The sequence below is a fragment of the Amblyomma mixtum genome, chromosome 3 (assembly GCF_055824585.1).
Source record: "Amblyomma mixtum isolate Tamu chromosome 3, ASM5582458v1, whole genome shotgun sequence".
In the NCBI taxonomy this organism is placed as follows: Eukaryota; Metazoa; Arthropoda; class Arachnida; order Ixodida; family Ixodidae; genus Amblyomma; species Amblyomma mixtum.
In genome coordinates this window covers 127,250,285-127,276,999 of record NC_143014.1, presented here as the reverse complement: position 1 = coordinate 127,276,999, position 26,715 = coordinate 127,250,285, and positions in this window count along the sequence as shown.

The following is a 26,715-nucleotide window of genomic DNA, read 5'->3' as shown; positions in this document are numbered from 1 at the left end:
CGCAATGCAGCCACTTTCCTGAGGCCTTTACGCCGTTTAGATATTTCCCGATGATATTGGAAATTTTATCGGCAACTTTGCTTGATGTCTCGCAACTCAGTATTAAGTCGCCTATCCTTTCAGCTCATGCATGATTTAAACAGCGCTCGTTTTTGTTCTCCAGTGTTTTGCACGAAGTTCTTGAGGCTTGCAGTGTGCGTTTTTCTAAACCTTGCGTTATTATTTTTTTTAAATCCTCACTTCGACTATCTCCGCTTAAGACGGCTGCACTTTGTTTTACATTTCCTTCACCACGTCCACTTCCTTGAGACCTTGATTTTGTTGCCGCTCATCTTTTGAGTATGTCGTCATGTGTCTAAGGATTCCACTGAGCACAACTCCACCCAGTTTTTGTTTCGCAGTGAAAATTGATTCTGTGGACCTTTCTCGAAATATCGATATTTGTCCGGCAGCAAAAGACCCATTTACTGCTGAAAATAAAAAAAAACGGCATTAGAAATTTTTTCCGCCGGTTCGTCAAAGTCTGGTATCTACACCGAAATGTACACCGTGATCACAGTTTTGCAGTGAATAGCGGATTAGCCTAGCCTCCGGGATACGAGCAAAAAAAAATAAAAAATTTCAGACGCACCGCAGTTTACTTCTGAAATCGGTCTGTGGCTGTAACACTTTCATTAATTTTTTTTTTTGCCTTTTGTAGCTCATAAAGGCTCCGCTTTAATGCAGGTAGCAACTATGTTATTATAATGGGGTAATCTATGAATACAGGCCAACAAAACCTTCACTTCAACCAGCAGCACAGAAGAAACAGGCACAAGGAAGAAACACACAGACGTGGACGAAGCTGTACTGACAACTGAAGATCTATTAGGAACGCCGCATAATATACACCGGAAGAGTCAACACATCGAATGAGTTCTTAACATTATGTTTGCACCGCTGCGCAGGAATTTCACTTCTTTCCTTGACAGTCACACTGAAGGCGCGCTGGCGCAATGTTCTCCGGAATCACATACCGCCAAGGCTCCCAAGATTTTTCGAGACAGCTTGTCTCGGTTCTTTTTCAGTATCTGCACATGATGTAGACCAGCGGGGCTTGTGAGATTTTTACATTTTTTCACAAACCCTGCAGTGCACCGCTACGTTAGTACCATATTTCCCTGCTATGGCGTTAGCGGGCTCTCTTGTTCTGCCATTGACACATCCTCCCGTCTGTCCCACGTAATGGTTCCCACAGGATACGGGGATGCGATAAACGACGCATTGAAGGCATTCAGAGTACATCGTTCGGTGTTTGGTCTGACAATCGGATTTTTTTCACCTGCCCGTTCCCACGCGCACACATGCTTATTGCTTTGTTTGGCGCTGTGGAAACAATCTCGATGTCGTGCCTCTTCCCGATTTTCTCAAGATTGCAGGTGAGCCCGTGGACGTACTGAATCACGGAAAATTTCTTCCTTTGCGTGGTTTCATCGGGTGCATTTTCCTTTTCTTTACCACATTTGTTCAGCAGCAAGAGGCTTTCTGCTATGTTGCATAGCACTGTCAAGGGGTACCCGCTTCCTGAAGCCTAACAATTTGCCGCTGGAAGCTCTGGCGCATCTGATGTTGACATGACTTGTTTAGCGCAGACTGCAGTGCCGCCTTCGCAAGTCCTCTTTTGATCGTCCTGGAATGATTTGACGTGAACGGGAGGAACGTCGTGTTGGCTTGAGGCTGGTACGTCCACACAGGTGTCCTGACGTGAATTCAAGGAGTAGGTCTAGGAAGCGCAAGGCGCCGTGCTCTGGAGGCTCTGATGTGAATTTGAGCCCTGGGCAGTTGTTTCGAAAGATGGTCATTGCGAAGTCTTTTAGTCTTTCCGTTCTATAATCCTTCTCCTGGCTGCATAGCACCAAGTAATCGTCGACGTATCAGGAGATCCTCACGATGCGTCTGTCCTTGATTGTTTCCTGAATCCTTCTATCACAGGCAGCGAGGTATACATCATTCAGGGCAGGTGTGACTCTTGAGCCAATGCAGACCTCACTGTCCTGAACGTACAGGGATTCTTTGTGAGAAGCTATGGTGGACTTGAGGCAGGCTCCCAACAGCTCCAAGAAAGTGCCTACTGGAACGCCGGCGGTGTTTTGAAACGAGATGGCACCTGCTTTTCGATGGTTTGTGGCAGCACTGTCATCAAGTTCTGATGCGGGATGGAATAATACTAATCTTTAATATCGAGTGAAAACTTTTTGTCATTATCTGAGGGATCAGTTCTTCAGAGTTCTTGATTCTCATGGGGCCATCCATGTGTACTTGGCCTAGCTGATTGCCAAGATATGTCGATAGTTGCAATTGCTACCTGTGAGCTTCTGACAGGATCGTCCGGAAAGGTGTCCGAATTTGCGCACTTCGGCGCTGAAAAACACTGACAAGGTGCTTTGTCTAGTAGATTTTACCCTGAGGCAAAGAGGCTCTGGGTTTGCAACTTCTAGCAGAGACACAACCTCCTTTTTGGCTGTCATTAGGTCCTTTTTTTGCACTTTACGGAAGTTCTTGTTGAGAGCTTCCAAGGCTCTCGCTCCGAAATTTATCGAATTCAACACCACAAAACCCCCTTCTTTATCAGCAGGGCACAATTCCTTTTTCTTTCTTTTTAGTTCCTTCATGGCTGGTTCAAAACTTTACTTTTGTCGTTCACGTCAATTAGTGCGATTTAGAATGTAAATTCCTTCAGCCACAATTCCACTGGCGCCTTCATCGTCCAGTTTGGCGGCGACTTGTCTAACAATAGCGAGCTTCCCTGCAGCGTCAAGTTTAGGCGGAAACGCGAACTTTGGCCCGCGTTCCAATACGTCACAGGTCGAAGATGTTAACTGTACGTTTCAGACGGTGGCAACAGGACTGTTTCTCGTCTGGACGCATTTTTCTTCTTCTCTGGGCAAGCCTTTACCAATGGGAAGAACCACACAATCCACACACGCTCGGTGTGAAATCGAGTGGAGGCAGAAAACTTACGAAACGATTTCCCGCCCCGGGCTCTCACCATGAGGATTTTGCTGAAAAGGTGAATCTGTCTCCATAGTTCTGAACGCAGTACCTTTATTACCTTTCTTGCATTGCCAGTGGGTGAGATCATCCCGAAGAAGGTGCCTAGCTCGTCCGCCAGTACGTTTTTATTCATGCAGCGTAACAGCAGACGTACCCGACAAGTGAAGATGGCGATGCATTGGAGCGGGTGTTGTGGTTCCAGAAGATGCGGATAAAAAGTAGAAGGGCTCAAGGTGGTACGGATGAAAGTTAATAAGGTGGATTGTTGAGTTAGTTATTGCATGATCACTTAAATCAGCAGCAGAGGAGAAACAGGCACAAGGAAAAAACACAGAGACATGGACGAGGCTGCACTGACAACTGAAGATCTATAAGGAACGCCCCATGCGCCAGCGTGCCTTCAGGGTGCCTATCGAGGAAAGAAGTGAATTTCTTGGGAAGCGGTGCAAACAGATAATGGGAAGCACGCACGTGAGGTGTTGACTCTTCCGGTGTTTATTATGCGGTGTTCCTAATAGATCTTCAGTTGTCAGTGCAGCCTCGTCCACGTCTGTGTGTTTCTTCCTTGTGTCTGTTTCTTCGCTGCTGCTGGTATTAAGTGATCATGCACCAACTTGGGCAATAATCCACCTTATTAACAAAAGCTTGTCCTCAGTGTCCCTTTAATAACAAAAAAAAAACTCCTTAAAAGAGACCGGCGCCTAAGCAACACCGAATGCCTCCTTGCAAATGAAGCCCCCCACCGTAGCCCTATGGAAAAGGAAATAAAAAAAAAACTAGACTCGGTCTTGTCGCAGAACGACGGAATGTGAAATGGGCCGAAGTAGGAGGAAGAGTATGGAGAGAGCGGAGAAATGTAGCACGTTTAAGGCAGAAATCTGGGCTAGTTGGTGTTTAGATAGAGAGGACACACCAGTACCGTTAAATTACAGGGACGACCGGAGAGAAGACAACACAAGACATCTACTGAATTTTATTCTCAGAAAAACCACGCATTTCTAGGCAACAATAAGGTGCCAAAATGTGCCCTCAATCAAACCGCATGTCCGACCCCGGCTCCCGATACAATATTTTCAGTTGCTTGGCAGAAAGATGAACATTTGGCTTACACACGCACGAATGCGTTTCCACGTGTATAAGAAGGGCTAGTATGTCTCGCTCCTTCTGGTCCGCATTTACATATATTACACGTGTACCCCCGAAAACGGGGTACAATCTTTTTCATCATGTTTACACCGTTTGCAGTCAACGTTACTAGATTACCTGTGCAGTTTGCAAACTCCGCTGCAGTTCGGCGGCCAAACGTGGCCCCATTCGGCTCCCTTTCGTGAGGTGGCGCTTTCGACGCTGTTGGCCCGCTCCGGCCGGTCTCTCGTCACACGAACTATCGCTACGAGACGAGCGCGCCGTGTTTCACGCCACTTTACGCCGATAATTCCTGTTTAACGAATATATTTCCAAGATATAGGGCACAAATATTATTCTGAATGTGCAACTACAGTGACATTAAGGCTGCGTGAACGGTCCTGGGCGGCAGAGGTACGATCGGGATGTCTGAATCATTAGCTATTTCGATGAGGCATCTGGTTCTTGGTCGGGTATAGTTTTTTGTTTCATTTACTTCCCTACAAACTAAATGACTCTTTGCTTACGGCGAGCCACGACACGGTAAATGAGTCGCATGGTGCCGAAAATATGGAAACCTAAGGCCAAGTACCATGGGTTTGAAGCAAGACAGTCAACGATGCGTATGTGTTTTTTAAAGGGAGATGCAGGACTACCACCGTGAAACGTCGACATTATTAAGGTCATAAAACGCGAAAAATGGCGGTAATAGCACAGGTCAGATTGAAGGCAGTTTATTCAATTCATATAGGACAAAAACATACATTTTAATGGGAGCCACTTTTAATGGGCCAGACAGTTACAAGAGACCTGCTTTTACAAGAGACGTGCTAAAGAAGAAGTGCATTCTTGTAGGAATAACAAAATTCAGTATCTGACAAGTGAATGCCGACACGTGCTCAGCACAACCAAATTGAGCAAGGCTGCACCTCTCTAGCTCTTCCAGCACTTTGCAGAAAATGTTTGCAGCCTTGGCGATGGTCAGTGTGAATTGCGGTCGCACATTACGTAGAACGCTTATCTTGCATTGGTTTGGGAGTAGACAGGTCGACAGCTCGGCCGCACCGACTCACGGACGCATAGCTCTGGTGCACCGACGCTGTTGTGCTTCTGTGTTGAGTTGCAGCCGGAGCCAACGCCGCACGAGCTGCGTCCCTCCAAACGCACTTACGAGGGGGTACCCAAAAGAAACCGGACTTATTTTTGTTTGAACTTATTTCTTTACATTTTAAGCACAGACCTCCAATCTCCTTCAAAGTATTCCCCACTTGCAATGATACGCTTGTCGAATCTTTCATTCCATTTTTCAAAACATTGTTTAAATTCATCTTTTGTGATGCTTCACAGTGCCTCCGTCGTTTTTTTCTTCACCTCAGCAACATCAGCGAAACGCTTTCCATTCACCTAATTTTTCATTCTAGGAAACAAAGAAAGTAGCACGGGGCAAGGTCGGGAGAGTATGAGGGTTGAGGAATAGGGTCATGCCATTTTTGGTCCAAAATTGTCGTAGAGACAGGGCGGTGTGAGCAGGGGCATTGCCATGATGGAAAAACCAGTCACCCGACCGCCACAAATCTGGCCGCTTCCACCGCACACTGTTGCCCAATCTTTTCAAAACATCCAAGTAGAAAGCCTGGCTAACTGTCTGACCCTGCGGAACAAATTCTCAATGGACGACTCCTCTCACGTCGAAAAAACAAATCAGCATTGTTTTGAGGTTTGGTTTAAGCTGACGAGCTTTCTTGAGGCGAGGTGAATTTGAAGTTTTCCATTGGCATGATTGTTGCCTTGATTCAGGATTCGATTCAGGAACACTTGAGTTGTCCCCATAGCATCGTCCTTGTACGTCTTTCTTAATATTTCAAGAGTTTCCATGCAACTTTTTCCGAGCAAAAATCGTAATTTCACCGGCGCACGCTGTTCACGAAAATCAGCCATTGCAAAAACGACGTTCACTCAAAACAGTCGTCACTCTAAAACTCTGCCTAAACTAGTCTGACCTCCTTCAACGACGGCACTCGGCTTACTGACTCTGGAATGTTCGTTCTATGCGCTCCTAGTGGCAAAACGCGGTACCACAGAAGCGTTGCCGAGCAAAAAATTTAGTCCGGTTTCTTTTGGGTACCCCCTCGTATACATGGTCTGTTCTGAAAGTAGTAGGACTCATTTTTTTAAACAAAATTTATTCAAGAGAATAATACAAACGATTACAATTTTTCAAGGTAGCACCCTTCCGCACCTACACGCTGCTGCCAATGAGTTTTACAGTTTTCCTACGCCTCCAGGAACGCCTGGACCGGAATGCTGTTTAGCTCCCTCGTCACGGCCTGTGGAACCACCTCTACCGATCCGTGATGTTTCCCCTCGAGCGTCGATTTTATTCTCGGGAATAGAAAAAAGTCTGGCGGGGACAAATCGAGGCTCTAGGGGGGCTGAGGCAGCGTTGCCGCCTTGTGCTGGGCAGAAAATCGGGGTCCTCATTCACATGATGAAGATCCTACCGGTTGGCCTTTTCCTCCTCTGACAACACTCCCGGCACCAACTTCGCGCACGCTTTCCTCATGGATAAGTTTTCTGTCACGATCTCAAAAACTTGGGTTTGAGGAATGCTCAAGTCATCAGCAATCATTCTGATACTCATTCTACGATCACTGTTAAGTAAATGTTTCACTCGCTACACATTTTCGTTGGTCTTGCTGGTCGAAGGGCGTCTGGAGTGGTCGTCTTCCTCCACTCTTTCCTTAAGTTCTCGGAAAAGCTTGTTCCACTCAAAAAACACCTGATATACCCATGGAAGCGTCACAGTAGGCCTCCTTAATCATGTTGTTAGTCTCTTTGCCCATTTTACCAAGATTTACTCGAAATTTGATCGCGTATCGCTGATCCAGTAAACGCTCGACGATTCTGCGTGACGAGACGTTTCGACAGGGGTTCGCAGTACAAGCGACCTCGTCTCTTCAACGGCCGAGAGCCGACTGGCGATTTTCCACAGCATTCCCAATATCCCCCTTCAACGATCCTGCACGCGCAGACCACCTCTCGTCCGCCCGTTCGCCCAGGAAAAAACCAGTCCTACTACTTTCAGAACAGACCCTGTATAAATGTGGCAAGGACACAGAGGAGCAGAGATCAACTTGCAGCGCATTTTAACCCAACAAAGAAACGCCTGGCACAAAAACCCTTCGCTGTAGTCTTCGCTGACGTCGTCAGCCGGATACTGTATCGAGAAGCCGGTCAAACAGCGACGAGAGTGCCCCCGCTCGGCGGTACAGGCAAGGGCGACATCCGCCGCGTCGGAGTTTGTAAATTGAAAAAGTAATCTAGTAACGTTGGTTTGCAGTGTCAGGTAACCATCCGGTCAGTTTTTTTATTTCATTTTACATACTTCTACGGTGGGGGGGGGGGGGGGGGGCTCATTTGCAAGGAGGCATTCGGTACTGATTGGGAGCCTGTCTCTTTTAAGACGTTTTTGGTTATTAAAGGTACACTGAGGACAAGCTTATGTTAATAAGGCGGATTGTTGAGCAAGTTGGTGTATGATCACTTAAAACCAGCAGCAGCGAAGAAACAGACACAAGGAAGAAACGCACAGACGTGGACGGGGCTGCATTGACCACTGAAGATTTATTAGGAGCACACCATACTATTCACCGGAAGAGTCAACACACCGCATGTGTTCTTAGCATTATCTGTTTGCACCGCTGTGCAGGAAATTCACTTCTTTCCTAGATAGGAACACTGAAGGCGCGCTGACGCATGCGGCGTTCCCTAATAGATCTTCAGTTGTCGACCGGGGAGGGTCGTCGGTCTAGTCGCAGACGGCTTGCGATCGAGTTTCGTCCGGTTGTTATTCAGTCGCAGCTTCGGAGAGTTCGCTCTGCGACTGACCAATGGGGAGCGCCGAGACGGAGTGCGACTTGAGGTCACGTGGGGCTGTTGCCATGGCCGAAGCAAAGCTGCTTATTCTATTTAAAACGTATGAACTATGTCCTTGCATCTAAAAGTACGCCGGTCATAACATCATCAACTCGTTCCGTGCTGTCGCATTTAATCATGGGTTGCCTATGCAAACCTCAAGCAACCTTGCGTGCCTCTCCGACCGGAATCGCTGGGTACGCGTTGCATCTGAAAGCACTGACCGAATTCGCACTTCGGCGTCACCGACTAGGCCGATTATTTTCGTTCTAGTCGCAGCATGTAAAACGGGCCTCAGAAACCATGTTCCTGATGATTACCGTAGCACGCCTCCCTACACTCTCACTACACTCTCCTCTTTTTCTTCTATGGTAACTGTACCCTCCGGTTGGTCCCCACGGCAACCACGTGTCGGTTGCCCGTTCTCACGCTGTCGCCATACCCTCTTCCTTCCATGGTAATCATCCGCCGGTTGGAGATTTCTTCGCTTCCACCACACCCTCATCTTTTCACGGTAACCACCTTGTAACCATATTATTGCTACGCCTTCCTGCCCTCTCGCCATAAAGCCGCCTTCCATGGTAACCCTCGTCGTCCTTCCATGGTAACAATCCTCCGAGTGCTTTCCGTGGCCACCGCCGACCGGTTGCGCCTTACGCTCTCTCCATACCCTGCGCCTTCCAGGATAACCATCCTCCGGGGATTCCTCCGCTCTCCTGATACCCTCCTCTATCCATGGAGGAGGGTTCCTGTGGTAACTACCTACCGGTTACGAATTTCTCCGCACACGTCATACCTTCTTCCTTGCACGGTTACCACTTTTGGAGCTGCTCCCATGGCAACGCAACCACCGGTTACGCTGACGACGACACACAACGACAGACTATGAAAGACTACTATGACGCGATACCCAGGAACGGGCGCTTAGCAGCTGTCGTAAAAAGAAAGCTGAGACGATAGTAACAGGAAACCTAAGCCGGACAGTCGTATTGATTCGTTTCATAGAGTCGTGCATGGAAGCGTACAAAAACTCCAGAATAAGAAACACCGATAAAGTACAGAAAGAGTTGCAGTATGTCTTGCTATCTTCCCCCGGCAGAGATGTTCGGAAAGCTTGATTGAGGGGGAATTATTGTTCTACTGCTTCCGCACAGGAAGCTGAGTCTCGAGCAACTCCGTCCACCCTCCCACTGAGAACTCCGAACTAACTTTCTCCAAGAGTTCAACTCTTATAAAAATGGTCTATAGACAGTCTATAGACTTCTTATTGACTCTATTGACTTCCTATAGATATTGCTTTTTGTCTATTCATTGTCGATAGACTGTCTATAGAAAAAAGTCTACTAAAAGTGTATGGCCATAAATCTATAGATTGTCTATAGACTGTCTATGGCATTTGTATTGCCTATAGACTTTAGTCTATAGACAGTCTATGGACTTTATAGACTGAAGTCTATTGACACTATATAGACTGTCTAAAACTTTTTTTGTAAGGGAACCAGGATAAACGATTCTGGTAAGGGCCAAAAGGTCTTCGTCAACGCGCCTTTCGAGCGGCTGCTGTTTTGATCGCGGAGGTAGCGTCTCTTACAGAGACACTTCATCTCTGAAGATGTTGACGGCTGTTGCCGCTTTCCTTGCTGGCCGCATCAAGTAGTGTAAATAAAAATGTGCACAGAATCAGCGGTAATTTTCGCGCAAGAACGACAAGTATTTCGGTCGGGTCAAAGTTTTGCAAATATACTTACCGTATCACTGACGACCGACAACAGCGCGAACGCAAAAAAAAAAAACAACACTGAAAATTAATGCGTCATGCGATCTACTCAACTTGTCTGTTGTGAAGTCAAAATACGGAGCTGAAAAATTTGGGGCAGCACATAAAAAGCTACCAGGAGTTTTCTTTCGTTACCGACTGCAGATTAGCAGCGCGAAGTAAAGGATAATAAGAGAAGCAAAGAGGGAACAAGGACAAAACAGTAATTCTTAATTTATTAGATTATCAGTTTGATTTTCATATTGCTGAGATAAACAATAACAGTCCGGAATTTGTTTCACTATGCTACTTGTGATGCACCCATCCTAGAGATCAAACTGAAAATGCAACAGAAAATAACGAGGTTCAGTGCGGCAATGTTAAGGTTTAGAGAAACTTCTAATTTTATTTGGTCTTGTTCTTCCAGAAGTCATTAGACGAAAACCTTGAGTAAAGCGGTAGTTCTGAATAGAGCTTAAAATATTTTCGAGGAGAAAAAGAGCAGTAAATTAATGATGGCTACGATACATTTATTGTATTTTTTCAAGCAAATTTTAATATGCTGGAATCAGATGGCGCTAAATAACACCGGTGAAAGAAGTCGAAGTTAACCTTGAGGTATGCTCTTTGCGGCACCGTGTTCAGCCAAGGCCCGTTCTCGCTTCCTTTGCGGCTGCCGAACGCTTAATCCAAAAGCTCAAACGGTTCCCGGTATCGTGTTTAACACTTGTCCCTGTCTTGTCACACAGGCCGCCTGTCAGACGAAACGTCTCATTAACGGGTGGACAAAGCAACCGGATTTCCACGCAAGTGACCCTATCAGGCAAAACAGACAAGCAGAGGACACAGTCGCAACTGAGCCGTGGTTGCGCAACGGAACGCCGTTGGTGCTGCCATACTACACCTGTCAATAAGCCGGCAGGCCAAAGACAGTGCTCACACACTTGGACACTTGTAGTCCAATCAATCCGGCGGCAGCGAACCGTTATCATTTTAGAGTGAGGCCCGCGCGCGTACCGTTACGCGAGAACGGGACGGGGTTGGGAGGGGGCGGCGTTACCCAGGAAGAATGGACGGAACAGCCATCACGAATCGACACGCACACAGCAGGGCGCCCTCCTCGCCTCGTCGACGGTCCACGCTGGAACAGAATCCTCAATCACCGGCAACCTTCACGTGCCTGCACGCTCGCCGTGAGTGCGCGCGACAGAGAGAGAGGCTGTAACCAACGCAGTGCTGCGCTGACATTACACGGCCGACCGATACCCCCGTCGCCGCAGCGTCTGCGGCAAAGGGGAGCGGGCAGGGGGGCTGAAAGGGGTGGAAGGAGTGAAGGGGAGCGGTGGGGTTGCGATACGAGAGGAAAAAAAGTGGACCGTGGAGAGCGAGGCCGTCGCATGGGGCACGCACGATGCAGCCGCGCGTGCAACTGCAGACGCTGGCGCACTTCGAGAAATACCGCTGTCTGCCGCTGCCCCCCGAAGTCGAGTACGTTAAAGTACGATTTCTCGTTCCGCCGTCAGTCAGCGTTGGTACGCTCAGTTCTTTTGTTCAGAGCTTGCAGAAAAGACAACCAAGAGTGGTCTATATACGCAAGTAGTGCGCAAGTTAAAAAAAAAGTTAAAAAAGAAATGACACTGTGCACTCCAGCTTCGGCGCAGACTAAGACACGCACTCACTAACAGCCGAGGTATTTACCGCTCTGGCTCCAAACTTAGGTAGATAGGTGTAGTGGGCCTAATTTTTTTTTGCGGTATAAAAAAAAAAGAAAAACCCGATATATGATATCACTCGAGGGCCCTACTCACCTCTTTCCCTGCAGCGCTCCTTAATTTTCCCTTCAAGCGCTTTCAAGCTATTTTCTATTCAGCGACACTGATAGCGCTATGATCCACGTCCGACGAACTGAGTGAAGGGAAGTTTTCAAAACGCTGAGGAGCCTCTAAACTACAGAGTAGTTGGTGTGCCTGACGTACGCCCGGATTTATGCAACGTTTGACGATCTTTAAATCTCTACTGTACCAGACATCGGCTTATGTCTAGTACTTTATAGTACTTCACCATGTGATTATGAATCTAAACTTCATAATCACATGTTCCGGCCACAGGCGTAATGGGTACGTAGTACGCAGGTAGTGCCATCACGAGTAATGCTCATGTAATTCTACTGTGCAAAACATGCTGCTATAAAAACCTTTGACCGAGATTACGACCTAACATACGTGGAGTGAAACAATCCGTGCAGCCTTTGTCCTTTATCGACACAATGCTTGATCAGATATTGCTCCTGATGAGCGAATTTAAAAGCTTTCACAATGACATGTTTAATGAGTTTCTCTAGACGAGAGCTTCCACAGCGTGACGGCAAAGTGCTATTCAGGCGCGCCTGCGGCGCATCCAGGGTTAACAATAACACCCGAAGGAAAAGACTGCCCATGGCTCGTTAAACCGACGCCAGATCTGCTTACTCCTTGCGCGTGCACTTGTCCGCTACAAAGGGCTACATGGGGGCATGTGCTCTGCGCGGAACGAAAAGCTATACTTCCGCGTTTGGGGCACAAACTATACTTTACTCGGGCCAAATGTGGCCTGTGGGAATCAGAGCTGTGTGCGGAATTCTTCCATTCGTGCGATCATACATTAAAACTAAGTTCTGGAGCTCACGAAGTCTGTGGGAATCACTGGTGCAAAAAAAAAAAAGAATGCCTTGCGTCAACATACGCTTGCGACAGAGACGACTTATGACCAGTTTGGTCAGCGCATTAAGGCACGCTATAGGAATCCAACCGGGTGTCAGACTCAATATCATGGTTTATAAAACCTTCCTCAGAAACATGCACGCGGTGAGCTAAACTTCATGCATAGACACACGAAAAACTAAAGCAGCGGGTTTTTTCATAACATTTGGCTACTGGCGTCGCTGGGAGGGCTTCCTTATGGACAAAATACAGCTTCATTTGTATGTGGGTGACGCAAGTGCACTATCATTTGCAACTTCTCTCAATGTTTCTTAGTACGAACTGTACAGGTGGTATGCACCCAATACGGGCTGCCCACGCCTGAACGACGTCACAGTTCTACCGCAGGCCCGAATTTTGTTGGTCTAAAAAATATAAAAATTGAATTAAAATCACCCATGTGGACGGTGAACTTAGCATAATTTGACAATTGTGTGCTATTTAATTTTCTAATAGTGGGAAGTATTCCACTAGCTTTCTGCTCTTGTTAAACGCTTTCTCAAAGGTCATACTATACAGTCACATAATTGTAACACTTTTCTCTTAATATATTCAGTATTGTCGCATCCTACGCCTGTGTACAACTGAAGCAGAAAGCCGCTCGGAGTGCGTTTAGCCAAAGTGCAAGTCGATGCTCATTGAGGTTTCCAGCGCGACCGGAAAGAGCAGCAAGAATATGTGGTCAGTCTCTGCAACCCCACCACTTTAATTTTACGACTGTGCAGGAAATGATAGTGCTATCGTTTTTCACTGAGTACAAGTTTTCATAGTGAGACCCGCACTACCTCGTTGCAGTGACTCTGTACTTGATTGTTATTGTGTAAAGATACATGTCTAATGTTGAGCGCCTTTTCATTTGAAAGTCTATTTAACGTTTCAACTCCACCGATGACACCACTAGGTATGTCTTGTCGTTTCTTCGCTATTTGTGCTTGAACAATATGTAAACACTGAGCGATTCAAACAGTGCTCATCAGCCCAACAGTGTGAATTTAATGCCGTGGGCACAAATTCTCTTCTGCACTCCTACCCCACTCCTGTGCTTTATTCTATCTCCTTTTCTTTGTTCTTGAGCTAACGTATCGAACAAAAAACTAAGGTCTTTGAAAGGCCGATTGATTGTAGTCCACGCAACTACTTGCATTCCCCGGACTGCTAATCACTTAGTCGAGCTTAGGTGTTACCGCGATACACATGGAGTGGAGGAACCGAGAGCGACCACACTTTCACTTTGCTTATCATTGCACATTCTTCACATTTATCTGCCTCAGATAATCTGCCCTCTCTGCGAGGTGATGCAAAAAGGCTGAAACGGGTTACTTAACCATCCATCTACGTATAGTGCGTGTTATAATAGCTGATCTACGTTGCGGGAAGCAAAAGGAGACATCAACTTGGCAGCCTCGTAAGGCAATTAGGAGTATTTTTTTTCTTTTCATTCATGTCAGTATGAAAATTTAAATGAATTGAAGACCATTTATGTTACTTTCCGCCGCCGCGGTGGCTCAGTGGTTATGGTGCTCGACTGCTGACCCGAAAGACGCGGGTTCGATCCCGGCTGCGGCGGTTGAATTTCTATGGAGGAGAAATTCTAGAGGCCCGTGTACTGTGCGATGTGAGTGCACGTTAAAGAACCCCAGGTGGTCGAAATTTCCGGAGCCCTTCACTACGGCGTCTCTCATAGCCTCAGTCGCTTTGGGACGTTAAACCCCATAAACTAAACTAAACTGTTACTTTCAGAGCTGCGCAGACACCAAAAAGTTTGACTAAATATTTGCAGTGCGTCAAAAAAAAAAAAATTGGAGGACGCTTAAGCTCCACCTTTAACAGTGGAACGCGACAACAGGTTGCAGGTGGTTGTGGTGCAAATGAACGCATTTTTCACTTTTTTAACTGCTTAAATAATTAGTTGATCATTTACAAACTCTAAATTTTCTTAATTACCATCATAAAGCATTGACTTTTCATTCTGGGCATTTTGACACCTTTGAAGCCTCTTTTTTTATTTCTTCATTTAATTAATTTAATTAATAAATAATTACAATGATTTCATTAACTCGTCATCGCCTGTCACACACCAATGAATCATTTATCACTACAACCAGAAATTAATTATCATGATGGGATTTTTTTTACGCAGCCCCCGATTAGTTCGACATGCGGCGCCGTCTACTACTACGCCGACGGGTTATCGACCGAAGAAGCTGTATACACTGTCGCAGAAAAAAAAAAGAAATAAAGCACCTCTATGAAGAACGTTCAGCTGTGTGAAGCGAGGGGGTCGTTTGTTACCTGCGCAGTGACTACGCTCTCCTTACCGAAGTGAAGTGAAGCGGTAGGCAACGAAGGTAGGCAACGAAGGCATAGGCGGGCAAGTGGTGTTCCTTAGTGATCAGGTTGCAGCAACGCGCCGCAGCGCAAGCACGAGGCGACGGCGCAGCATGTCACAGCACCACCATTATTAGAGCCGGGTGGCCACCTTTCCCTTCGCCGCGGGCCTCGCCTCATTGGGCAGATGCCCGCGAGGCATAACAGAACGTGCGTTCAGAGTGAAAGCGACAACAGGCGGTGCGTCGTTGGTGGACTTCTGTCTTCTTTCACGACTTCTTTCTTTCCGCCTCAGCAGGTGCAAAGCGATGGAAGCGAGCCTGAACCCGAAAATGCTTTGACAGCTCTTTTTTAAATTCACTGTTCATCAGAAAAAAATTTCGAGGGGGCACTTTGGTGATCTAAAGTGTCATGAGGCAACGCAACGCTTTCCCGCAACGCTTTCTAGCGTCGTTACGCTAAACGAGTAGAACTGCGTATGCGCTGGCAGGAAGCGCGCGCGCGCACGCACACACAGACGTCGTGAATTAAATCCTGTTGTGTTTTTCAATTTCTGGTGACCTTATCTGATATTGATCAATCAGCTGCCAAGAAATCGCTTTTGATATATATATTCTCTCTGTACAAAACCATGTAGAATAAATACCACGAAAGAAAGAAAAAGTCGGCCTAGCACAGTGGTTAGTACGCTCGGCTATGGAACGGAAGGATGGTTGTTCCATTCTCGCCGTGCACGAGATTGTAGGATTTTTTCTGGTCAATGACTAGTCAGTCATGACATCTGGCTAGTAATGACTAGTTATAACTTTCACTTCAGATGTAACGGACGGACGGACAGAGTCATGGCCGCGAGTATGAGCCATTAAAGGCTTTCGCCTTAAAATGCGAAACCCGGCACTGTCAGGGAATGTTTATAGCGGATGATTGAGCCATAATTTATTTTCAGACACGTCTGTTGGCAAGACACTTGGAGGCATTTTCTGAGACCATGACCCTCCTATAGAAGTCTTTGTATAGAATATCATAACTTCATAAATTTTGGGGTCATTCCGCGCGAAACGCGTGAAATTTGAAATCTGCGTGAAGAAGCAAAAGTTGGTCGGAGTTAAAAATTTGCATATCGAATGTGAACCAGGGCACAATGACCACTGTTATTTTGGAATATGTTACTTGCGTTGTTCTTTCATCTCACTTGATTAATGAAACCATACAAGCATTTTCCGCCCTTTCTTGGTTTAGTAAAAAGCAATGAAATGTCTGGTTTTAGCACCTTTTTTTTTACAGAAACGCCGTTAATTTCTCAGCGACAATATTTTCTGTTTTCACCGGTTCCTATAGTATGCGGCAAAAGTAATTAAAAATTGTTAAGCAAAGTACTCTTAAAAAATTCCTTGCAAAGTTAGCAACAAGTGTGTTTTACTGAGATTCAGACCTAATTTAAGGATCAAGGTCCTCCAGATAAAAATACGTCAGATGGCTCATTATGCACATCAGCGTCGTTGCTTGCAATCTAGAGATTTTAATTCGACTAAATTTTGTTTGGGTGCGAAAAAACATTTTGAAGTCCAGAACCATAATTTTGGCCTGAATGTCAGCAGAAGTACTCTGTTCAAATCTTCAGTTATTTTTAGCATAAACTGCAGCTGCAGGTAAAAACATAAAAAAATATTGAGGCTTTGTGTAAAAAAGCGGTTAAAACGCCTAATTTTTTGCTTTTTTACTGGACCAAGAAGTGCTGAAAATTTTTGAATGGCTTGATTAGTGAAGTTAGATGAAATAACAACGGAAGTGAAATATTCTAACATAAGATTTGTCATTGGACCCTCTTTAAAGTTTCATTTACAAATTTCAACACCAAGCAGCTTTGGCTTCTTCGCAGAAACTTCAAAGAGCGCTCACGTGAACAAAAAAAGTATGTGAAAAATATCTCGTTGAAACTCCATTCAAACAACGAGCTACTAATTGAATTTTCTTCAAAAGAACTGGCGGTGACCGCTTGTATGGTATGGGAGGTTTCGCGTACAATGATCCGTAATTTAGGAAGGAGCGATTATTGACTGCCTACTGTGCATAATGCACTGACATTTGGTACGGAATAAAAATCACATGAAAGGACGCCTATGAATAAGTTTCATAAACCTATCATTCAATCAAATCAAGTTTATTTCATATTTACAGTACATGGTTTATGGGGTATATTTCATTTATTTTCAGAGGCACTGCCAGCCTTCGCAGAAGGCCTTTGGCAGGAGTGAGCATACATGGTAAAGAAAGTACAAAAAAGCGCTACAAGACATGATAATAATAAGAGTGGTGTCATCCGCCTGCTTGAGCCGATTAACACCGAGAAGAAAAAAAGAAAAAATAAGAAAGAAAAATGCTTTGTACAAGCTCGCGCTGTTCAGGCATATAGAAACAACACTGGCACATAACACAAGAACACTGGCATCAATAGCACGCTTGAGGAAATAAACACTAACGGTAGACATACGCTGATCCGTCCGCAATCACAATAATGCCAACCACAAAGCAATATCAATAGCGGGAACCAAAAACGCTTACGTTGGGCTAACTGATGGCCTTCAATTTTGATAAGAAAGTTTCGACAGACGGGCAATCCACAGCTTCAGAAGGCAAAGCGTTCCACTGACGGACGGTTCTCGGAAAAAAGGAATTTTGAAAGGTATCTGTTCGGCACATATATTCTTTTAATTTTTTGGAATGGTTTGATCGTGTACATCGCCGTATAACAGGTTCGATATAAATGCTACTATCTATACCTATCTTACTATTGTAGAGTAGATGCATGTATTTCATTCGTTCATAATACCGTCGCAATTGTAATGGTTCTAAGTTAGCTTTTTCCACAAGTGCAGTTGCTGAGGTACGCCAACTATATGAGCTATAGATGAATCGAGCTGCCTTTTTTTGGATGCTTTCGAGTTTGGCAATGTTTAATTGAGTGCACGGATCCCAGACTACAGAAGCGTATTCAAGAACGGGTCTGATAAAAGTTTTGAAGGCAAGGAGTTTTATCTCTTGTGTTGAATTGCGCAGGGTTCTTCTCATGTAACCGAGTTTCTGCATAGCCTTTTTTGTAATGTATGAAACATGTTCATTCCATCTGAGATCTGAGGTGAGGATTATACCTAAGTATTTACAGCTTTTAACGGAAGATAAACGGTGTCCATTGACGGAATAGGGAAATAGGAGGGGCCTTTTGGGCCTCCTGATATACATCAGGAGGCCCAAAAGTCGAGACTGCAAATAGGGCCTCCTATGGCTACATGAACAGAATACATAAACCAACGCATGCACAACAATTCGAGGTAAAAAAAAAAAGGAAGGCAAATAAAGCGACAAAAAAGAAAGAAGTGTACAGCAAATGAATGTTACATAGTGATTGCAAACACAAAAACGTTATTAAGCATCTAAGGATTCAAACAAGTGGTTTTTTAACATTTTTTTGAATTTGTACAATGACATTGGGGTTTTCAGTGAAGGAAGCAAATTATTCCAAGTGGAGATGGCAAAGAACGATGTAGTTTGCTTTCCATAATTAGTCCGTACTTTTGGCAACAATAAATTGTTCGACAAAGCAAAACGCGTGATGTTATTATTTGTAATTATATTTTCAGGGACAAAATTAACACATATGTACTTATTGATGACTTTGAAAAGAAAAACCAGGACCTGAAATTTGTGAAGATGTTCAAGGGGCAGGACATGTAGTGAATGGAACAAAGGTGCAGATGGCTGGGTAAAAGAAGAGGAAGTGATGATTCTAAGTGCTTGTTTTTGCATAGAAATGAGTATAGAAAGATGAATTCTGTATGTGCTACCCCATGAAGTGATACAGTAATTAATATGGGAGTGTATGAATGCGTAATAGATTGAAAGCAACGTATCTAAGCTAAAGAACGGCCTTGTTCTGATGAGAGCCCTTATTCCGAAACGAATTTTATTAACAACGGAGGCAACATGATGATTAAACTTCAGGTTCGAGTCAACTATCACATCTAGAAATGTAGCAGAATGTGTTTGCGGTATTGAAACATTGTTGATAGTTATTGATAATTGTGAAGTAATTTTTCTTTGAGGGGCGTGAAATACCGCAAAACTGGTTTTAGACGGATTAATTTTAATACAGTTAGCGTGACTCCAGTTCTCTAAAGATAGCAGCAACGAGTCAAGATTTGTAGTTAATTCAGAAGACGTGTTACCAGTTGCCATGATGGTTGTGTCGTCAGCGTACAAGAGACATTGGGTTGTATTTAAGTAAGTCTGAAGGTCATTAATATAGGTTAGAAAAAGGAGGGGACCTAGAATTGAACCATGGGGCACTCCTTTATTAATTAGTCTAGGAGATGACAATATACCTTCAATGCACACGCTCTGGTACCTGTCGGATAAATAACTTTTGATCAGGGTCAACGCCGGGCCTGTAATACCATAGCTTTCGAGTTTAGAAAAAAGAATGCAGTGATTAATATTATCGAAGGCTTTGGTATAGTCTATGAAGACAGCGCCGGCTATCATACCGCTGTCAAGTTGTGTTTTGATCCAGTCAGAAAAATATAATAGGGCACTTTCCGTTGAATGACCACGTCTAAAACCGAATTGAAAACGAGACAAGATATTAAATTTGGCGTAATAGGAATGTATTTGTATTTCTAGTAGCTTTTCTACAACCTTGCTTAAGAAGGGAAGTATAGAAATAGGGCGGTAATTCTGCATATATGATCGGTCGCCTTTCTTAAATATTGGAACTATCTTAGCCCGTTTTAATTGAGTAGGGAAAACTCCTGTTTCAAAGATGACATTGATAACGTGACAGAGAGGCTCGCAAATTAGGTGCTTGACACTTTTAATATGGGAAGAATGTATATTGTCTAATCCAGCACCTGTGTTATTTAGGTTGCTTATTACACCTAAAACTTCCTGAGGCGTGCATGCTCTTAGAAAGAAGGACTACGACTGACGTGATAGAACAGGAACTTCAACGCTTTGAACTGTTTCAGAGGATGAAAAATATTCACAAAACGCATTGGCTATTGGTAAGGGGTCGCGCAGAGCTGAATCATATTTCTCGATAGTCTTAATAGATTGTTGACTAGGTCTCGTGTTTATGGATTGATTAATCAGTTCCCACTTTCTTTTCGCATTACTACTGCTTTCGATAAGCTTCGCTTCAAAAAACTTTTTGTTTTTGCATTTTTAAGAGACTGGTTTATTTGTTCAGATAGAATCTTGTAGCGATGTAAAAGACGCGTATTAAATGGTTGTCGTTTTGTTTTTCTATATAAGTTCTCTTTTTTCCTCAATGATTCCAGTATATGTGGGGAAACCCAGGGACAGCGAGGTGCGCGATTCCTTTTGGTCGTTATATGTCTTGTACAGGATGTAACTGCAGCTGTTATGAGACTTGAGAACATATCAATGGCCTGTTCAGCGTCTGAGCTTGAAAAAATTGCTGAGAAATCTGCCCGTGTTAATTCATCACTGTAAGCCTGCATATCTAGTTTCGTCTGAACATAATTGGTTTTGTAGTCATGATGGGAGCTAAAGTAAAAAAACACCGGATAGTGGTCAGTGATGTTGACCTCTGCGACTCCAACATTCGGCGAAAGCTCAACATTAGATAGAATAGTGTCCAACAAAGTATATGGATTATGCGGCACGCATCGGGTCGGTATGTTTACAAGAGACTCAAAGCCAAATCCACTAAAGCAGTTAATGAACTCTTCATAACCTGGGCATAAACCATCAAGTAAATTAATATTGAAGTCACCCAATATTAGCGCGTTCTTGTTTTCGATAGATATTTTTTCAAGCGTAGCAGAGAAAGAGTCGCAAAAGTCAACAGTTGAACAGTATACTGCATCTCCCTGAAAGTACAGTTTCAGTTTTTTCAAACCGGTGCTCTTTCTATTGTGCTATGTACTGCGATAAAACCCGGTAGAAAAATTAGCTTAAGGAAACGATAGAAAATGATAGTGCAGGTGCGGGGGATGTAGCGCTGCGCTTTGCAGCTTTGAAGCAGGTACTAGGAGCGCACACAGACAAAGACAGACAGGGAAGTGACGAACACAGCGCCATAATTTGGCCATCTGCTTTGCATGACAGCAGATGGTCATGTTACATGCATGCAGAATCATACCGAATGCTGCTGATAGCTCGCCTGCTGATAGAAAACCGCCGCTGATAGAATAGAATGCTGCTGATAGAATGCTGCAGATAGAAAACAGCCTGATAGACCCATTTGGTAATCGCTAGAAGATAGTGCGCTCTCTGATTGTGGCAGGTGATTCACATTGAGATAAACCTACAAAAATGTTTAGTCGTAAGCAACTCGATCGCCAGCAGCGGTGCATCAGGTTTATATCTGCTTCTTGAGCTGTTTCTTTTTTGTATACTTACCTGCTGCTTCACGTTACTTTGAGTATCTCGTACGATGCACTCCGATACATCAGCTGAGAGATATATTTAGTTGAGATCGTCTAAATGCGGTTGCTGAAGCCGAAGTCGTAACACCCCCCCCCCCCCCCCCCTCGTTCTCTCCATCAACTAGTTCCCTTCCTCCTTTCAGTGAAACGCGCAATGCTTTGGCACGCTTCCGGCAGACGTTAAGAAAAGGCTCGCATATTCAGTAGCCCAGACATAAGTCCTGACGTGTGCCCAGCAGAAGCATGGTCATTTTTATGACATTAATGGGGATATTCCAAAGGCAATATTCATACGGGTTTTTGTCGTTTGTTCAGAGTTTTAACACGCGGGCATATACAGGGTGTCCCAGCTAAATGTAACCAAGCTTGTAAAAAAGAGGACGTTCCCTAGCCCAGTGAGACCATTTCAAGGTTGTTGACAGTCGCGTGTCCTAGCCTGCGATAGTTTTTCATTATACAAATGTAATTAAGTAGCAGAGACTAATTAGCTAACTTTTTAATTATTGCCTTCAGGAAGAAAGTGTAATTGCAGGAGTTGTAGATCCCATAGAAAAATAACCGTTTGCTTTGTTTGCAACCAAGTACCACTGATACAGCTTCTTTTATTTGCCTTAAAAGAAAGCCCGCGAAATACAAAAAAGAATCACGTGATAGGGAAGCAGTTTCAGCGCTCCCAAACGCCCGGTCAAGCAACGACATCCACTCATGTTTGCAACGCTGTCCAGAACAGGGTTCGGCATTTTGTGGTGGTGGCGAGATATGCGCCAGGAATTGCTTATGCGTCATGGAAAGTAAGCGTGCGCTGCTTTTCAAGGAAGTGAAGCGCGGCTCGCATGAAATGCTCTTTCACGCGAAACCTCGCCTCGAGTGATAGGCACGTGGCCGTGCCGCCGAACTTGCACCGTCACGCGCTGAAGAAGCGGTCGCCCAAGCGCCCATGCGAGAGTTGCTGGCGTATATCTCCCAACCACCGCAAAACGCCGAACCCCGTTCAGGACAGCGTTGCGAAGATAAGCGAATGTCATTGCTTGACCGGTCGTCTGGGAGCGCTGAAACTGCTTCCCTATCACGTGATTCTTTTTGTATTTCGTGGGCTTTCTTTTCAGGAAAATAAAAAAAAGCTGTATCAGTGGTAGTCCGTTGCAAACACGGCAGCCGGTTACTTTTGTATGAGATCTACAACTCCTGTATTGACACTTTCTTCCTGAAGGCAATAAATAAAAAGTTAGCTAATAAGCCTCTGCTAATTAATTACTTTTGCATAATAAAAAAAATCGCAGACTAGGACACGCGACTGGCAACAACCCTCAGTTGGTCTCACTGGGCTAGGAAACTTCGTCTTTTTTAAAACCTTGGTTACATATAGTTGGGACACCCTGTATATCTTCTCTTTTTAGCACTGAAAGAAGCAGAAAAGGTGAGTGTTCCATTCTCACCGCAAAATTTCAGTACACAGCCGCCGCGGTGGCTCAGTGGTTATGGTGCTCGGCTGCTGACCCGAAAGACGCGGGTTCGATCCCGGCTGCGGCGGTTGAATTTCTTTGGAGGCGAAATTCTAGAGGCCCGTGTACTGTGCGATGTCAGTGCACGTTAAAGAACCCCAGGTGGTCGAAATTTCCTGAGCCCTCCACTACGGCGTCTCTCATAGCCTTAGTCGCTTTGGGACTTTAAACCCCATAAACCAAACCAAACCAGTACGCACCCGTATTCGGCGGTGATTGACAATGAATAAAGTTCGCAACTTGATTAAGTGGCCTTGTTTGGAGAGTTAGATTTCTTTTATTTAAAATTTTGCAGCACTTCGGCGTTTCGCGCAGATCTTTGTCGCGCCGTCGAGAAGCAAGGTAGGCTTCTTTGTGTTCAAAACTCGTTCAAATTACGTCACTGCCTTATTATTTTGACATGCGACACTAATGAACGGTATTGCCTTACTACCCAGCGGTTGCCAACGAGATTCGCAGTGGCTGCTCAATGCGATTAATACAAGTTCTCAGTAGAGAAAAGGTACGTCTCCCGCCAAGCTCGCTGCTATATTTATTGAACGCGACGTCCCGCTTTTCGGACGAAGAAGAGGGTCGTTGTGCCAATGACAGGTGCCCTGAAGGAATGCGGCAAAAGTACGATGGAAACACACTGAAGGCGCGAAGAACAACGAGCCACCTCCTTCGTGTAGACAGGGAAGGAGCAGCTTTCGGACACAAAGGGTTGCAAGCAAAATTTCTCAATATTTTCTGTCAAAGTTTATCGTTGTTTTTACGTACCATGGCAGTAGTGCCCTTTACACACCTTTACCTGAGGTCTCTCCCACATAACAAAAATATACAGGCGACTACGGTGTGACGCGGCACAAGTTTTGCTCTCTTGGACACCCTTTTTTCGTTGTGAGCCAACTGTGGATCATGGTAAGATACTGTTATGAACATATCAATATGAATGCCGCAGCGGTGGCTCAGTGGTTATGGTGCTCGGCTGCTGACCCGAAAGACGCGGGTTCGATCCCGGCCGCGGTGGTTGAATTTTTTGGAGGAGAAATTCTAGAGGCCCCGTGTACTGTGCGATGTCAGTGCACGTTAAAGAACCCCAGGTGGTCGAAATTTCCGGAGCCCTCCACTACGGCGTCTCTCATAGCCTTAGTCGCTTTGGGACGTTAAACCCCATAAACCACCAACCACCACCACCATATCAATATGAATGGTCTAACCTTCCGGTGAGTAGCAAAATATTGTTTTGAAAATTTGTCCTGCGCTCGTACTAGGAAGTTAAGACTTCCATAAAAAAAAACAATGGGGTGCATTTTTCATACCCCGCAATATTGGGCAAAACATTTTAAAATGGTAAATAGTTTATGAACGTAGTTTTTTCATATATTGTAAAATTTCACTTTAACAATCAATATATCCGCGGATATCCCTTCGGCAGGCTTTCATTATTTTGTTATTAACGTTCTTTCTATCGTCAAAAACATTCTTGATTAGTTTTTTTTTTTTACGGCAGTCGGAACTGCTTGATGCGAGCGATGGAAAAGCTTTAATGGGAAGCTGAAACGGTTTTTTGAGAATTCGAGGTTATTCGAGAATTCGAATCTATATAGGTTCTAGATAAAGCATTTAAAATGATGTCATAGTCATCGATTAAAACCGCGATGATGTTTAGGCTTCTTCCCATTACGTTGGAGGACTGCCGGGAAACTCGGCAGTGACGTCATTGTTGCCGAAATTTCAGATGTCCGCTGCTTACGCCTGCATGCTGCTGTGTCTCCTCAGATTGCGCCAAACAATGCATCGTGAGGTTCACCTTCGATGGCGTCGGTTTTCTTCCATGGAATAACCGTGTCTTCGCTGGAAACGTAGTGCCATCATATGTGCCATCATATATCATTATCGGGGCCTCTTCCCGTCGCTGTGCACTTCAGAGAAGCCTGAACGCCGACGACGACTTTATTGGGCGTTTACGACACCATATCAAATGCTAGAGCAAAGCGATTTCGCAGGCTTTACTTGCACGTTTCGCACATCCGGTAGCCTTAAAGTAATCGAATTCTAAAACCGGTTTAGAAGCCCTTTAAGAGAAAGATTTTGGTAAGCATCGGAAGGATGGACCATCACCTTCACTATTTCCGTAACAGCAGCCTACAATATTCCGATATTCTGAATTTTCTTTCCAAGAATGCTGGAAATAATAGCAAAAAACTAGAAGCGTTGGGAGGGATTTCTGGAAGTATTGATTGTTATTGTGCAGTGTTACGACATGCGAAAAAATTGTGTTCATAAACATACAACTTCCTGTTTAAAAAAATGCGCTCGTCCAGAATTTCTCGGTATGTAGTCGAATCCAGCTGAGAACGCATAAAATTTACATATTTTTTTAAAATTTTATGCACATGGATGAAGGTTAAAGCGTGACCACTTTAATAATTGACTTCCGTGGGGCACTTTGTGAGATGCGATTTCAACATCTAAATGTAGAGCGTCAGTGGGGATAGTGCGATCTCCGCGACGTTTCGCAAAACGCTGCGCCTCACGTAAACGCTCCTAATTCGCTCTATTTTCGCTAAGCGCTCCTAAAACCTGGAGGAATTATAGTATAACACTTGACATAGTAAAGGTGAAGTTTCGGACTGACTCCGCCTGAGCAGCACCATTAGTGGAAGAGGCCGATGAAGGCTCATTGTGTTAGTAACTAATTTTTTATCTAAAGTTTTCACTTGATGCTTTATCGTCTTTTTTTAAGGCAATTGAATAACACCGAGCGCCACCTAGGGAACTACTTTGATAGCAGCGATTTCGAAGTTTACGCATATTCGAGATCTCGTAGTCAGAACCTGAGGCTTATTAACCATAGGAGACTGCTCTTTTTTAGTTGGTCACCAGTTCTCTTTCCTTTATGCAAAATATCTAATGTGTCTTTCTTTGCTTTCTTTGCTGTATAAGCTCGTCGTCTTCGTGCAGCAGGCTTTTTATCCATAGCCGGTAAATATGAAGGCATAGCGGCTAACCCAGTGCCTTCATCCAGTTCACCTGCGCCTTCCATGACTACAAGCGACGTTATAAAGCAGATTAGAAGTAAACATGTATTACGCGATTTCTGAAAATCGCGTGGCAGCGCTAGGCATTCTCGGAATGGTGACTTAGTCGTCCGATAATGCCCGTGTGCTACCACCACCATCAGTGCCACTGGGTGTTCCCATGACGCTACGGAAATAACCAGATTTTCTTTAGTTGCTCTTCAAGTGAGTCGCACGAAAATCGTTCACAGTAAAGGCTGTTGAGAAAGCGACTGTTTTTTTTTTAAAGCACATCGAAATTTCGTACGCCAGATTAGTTGCTCAAAGTAAACAACAAAGTCCGCACACGCAAGTATATTCGCAAAAGAAAACAGTATACGACACGCGCCACGCAAGCATCTGGTTCCCATCTTGCGTCGAGAACAAGATGTGCGCCTTAAAACGTAATAAGCGGCAGATCGGCTTCCGTGCATCCGTACATTGAGCAACTGCTACCGAGATAACAGTTCAAGTAGAACAAAATTTGCGACGAGCTCGGTTCCTAAAAGAATGCTTGCTTGCATAGCAACACCAGCACAACTAGTGGTACTGGCGATGGTGGCCCCACGAGGGCAGGGACAGAGGAAGCGTTCACGATTCCCGGAATGCTTTGCTCCATCAAGAGTTTTTCGCAGCCGACAGGCGAGCTCAGAATCCGGACACGAGTGTGGAAACTGCGTGGGCGAGGCCGAGAATGCAAATCTGGATTAAAATGACAACGACATAAGCTTGAAGCGTGAGATTAATATGGATTCGTTTCTACCCTGAACGTGGGTAGATTCAGAATGTTTCAGTTAGATGGCCAGTCACCATTTCTGTTACGCATAAACA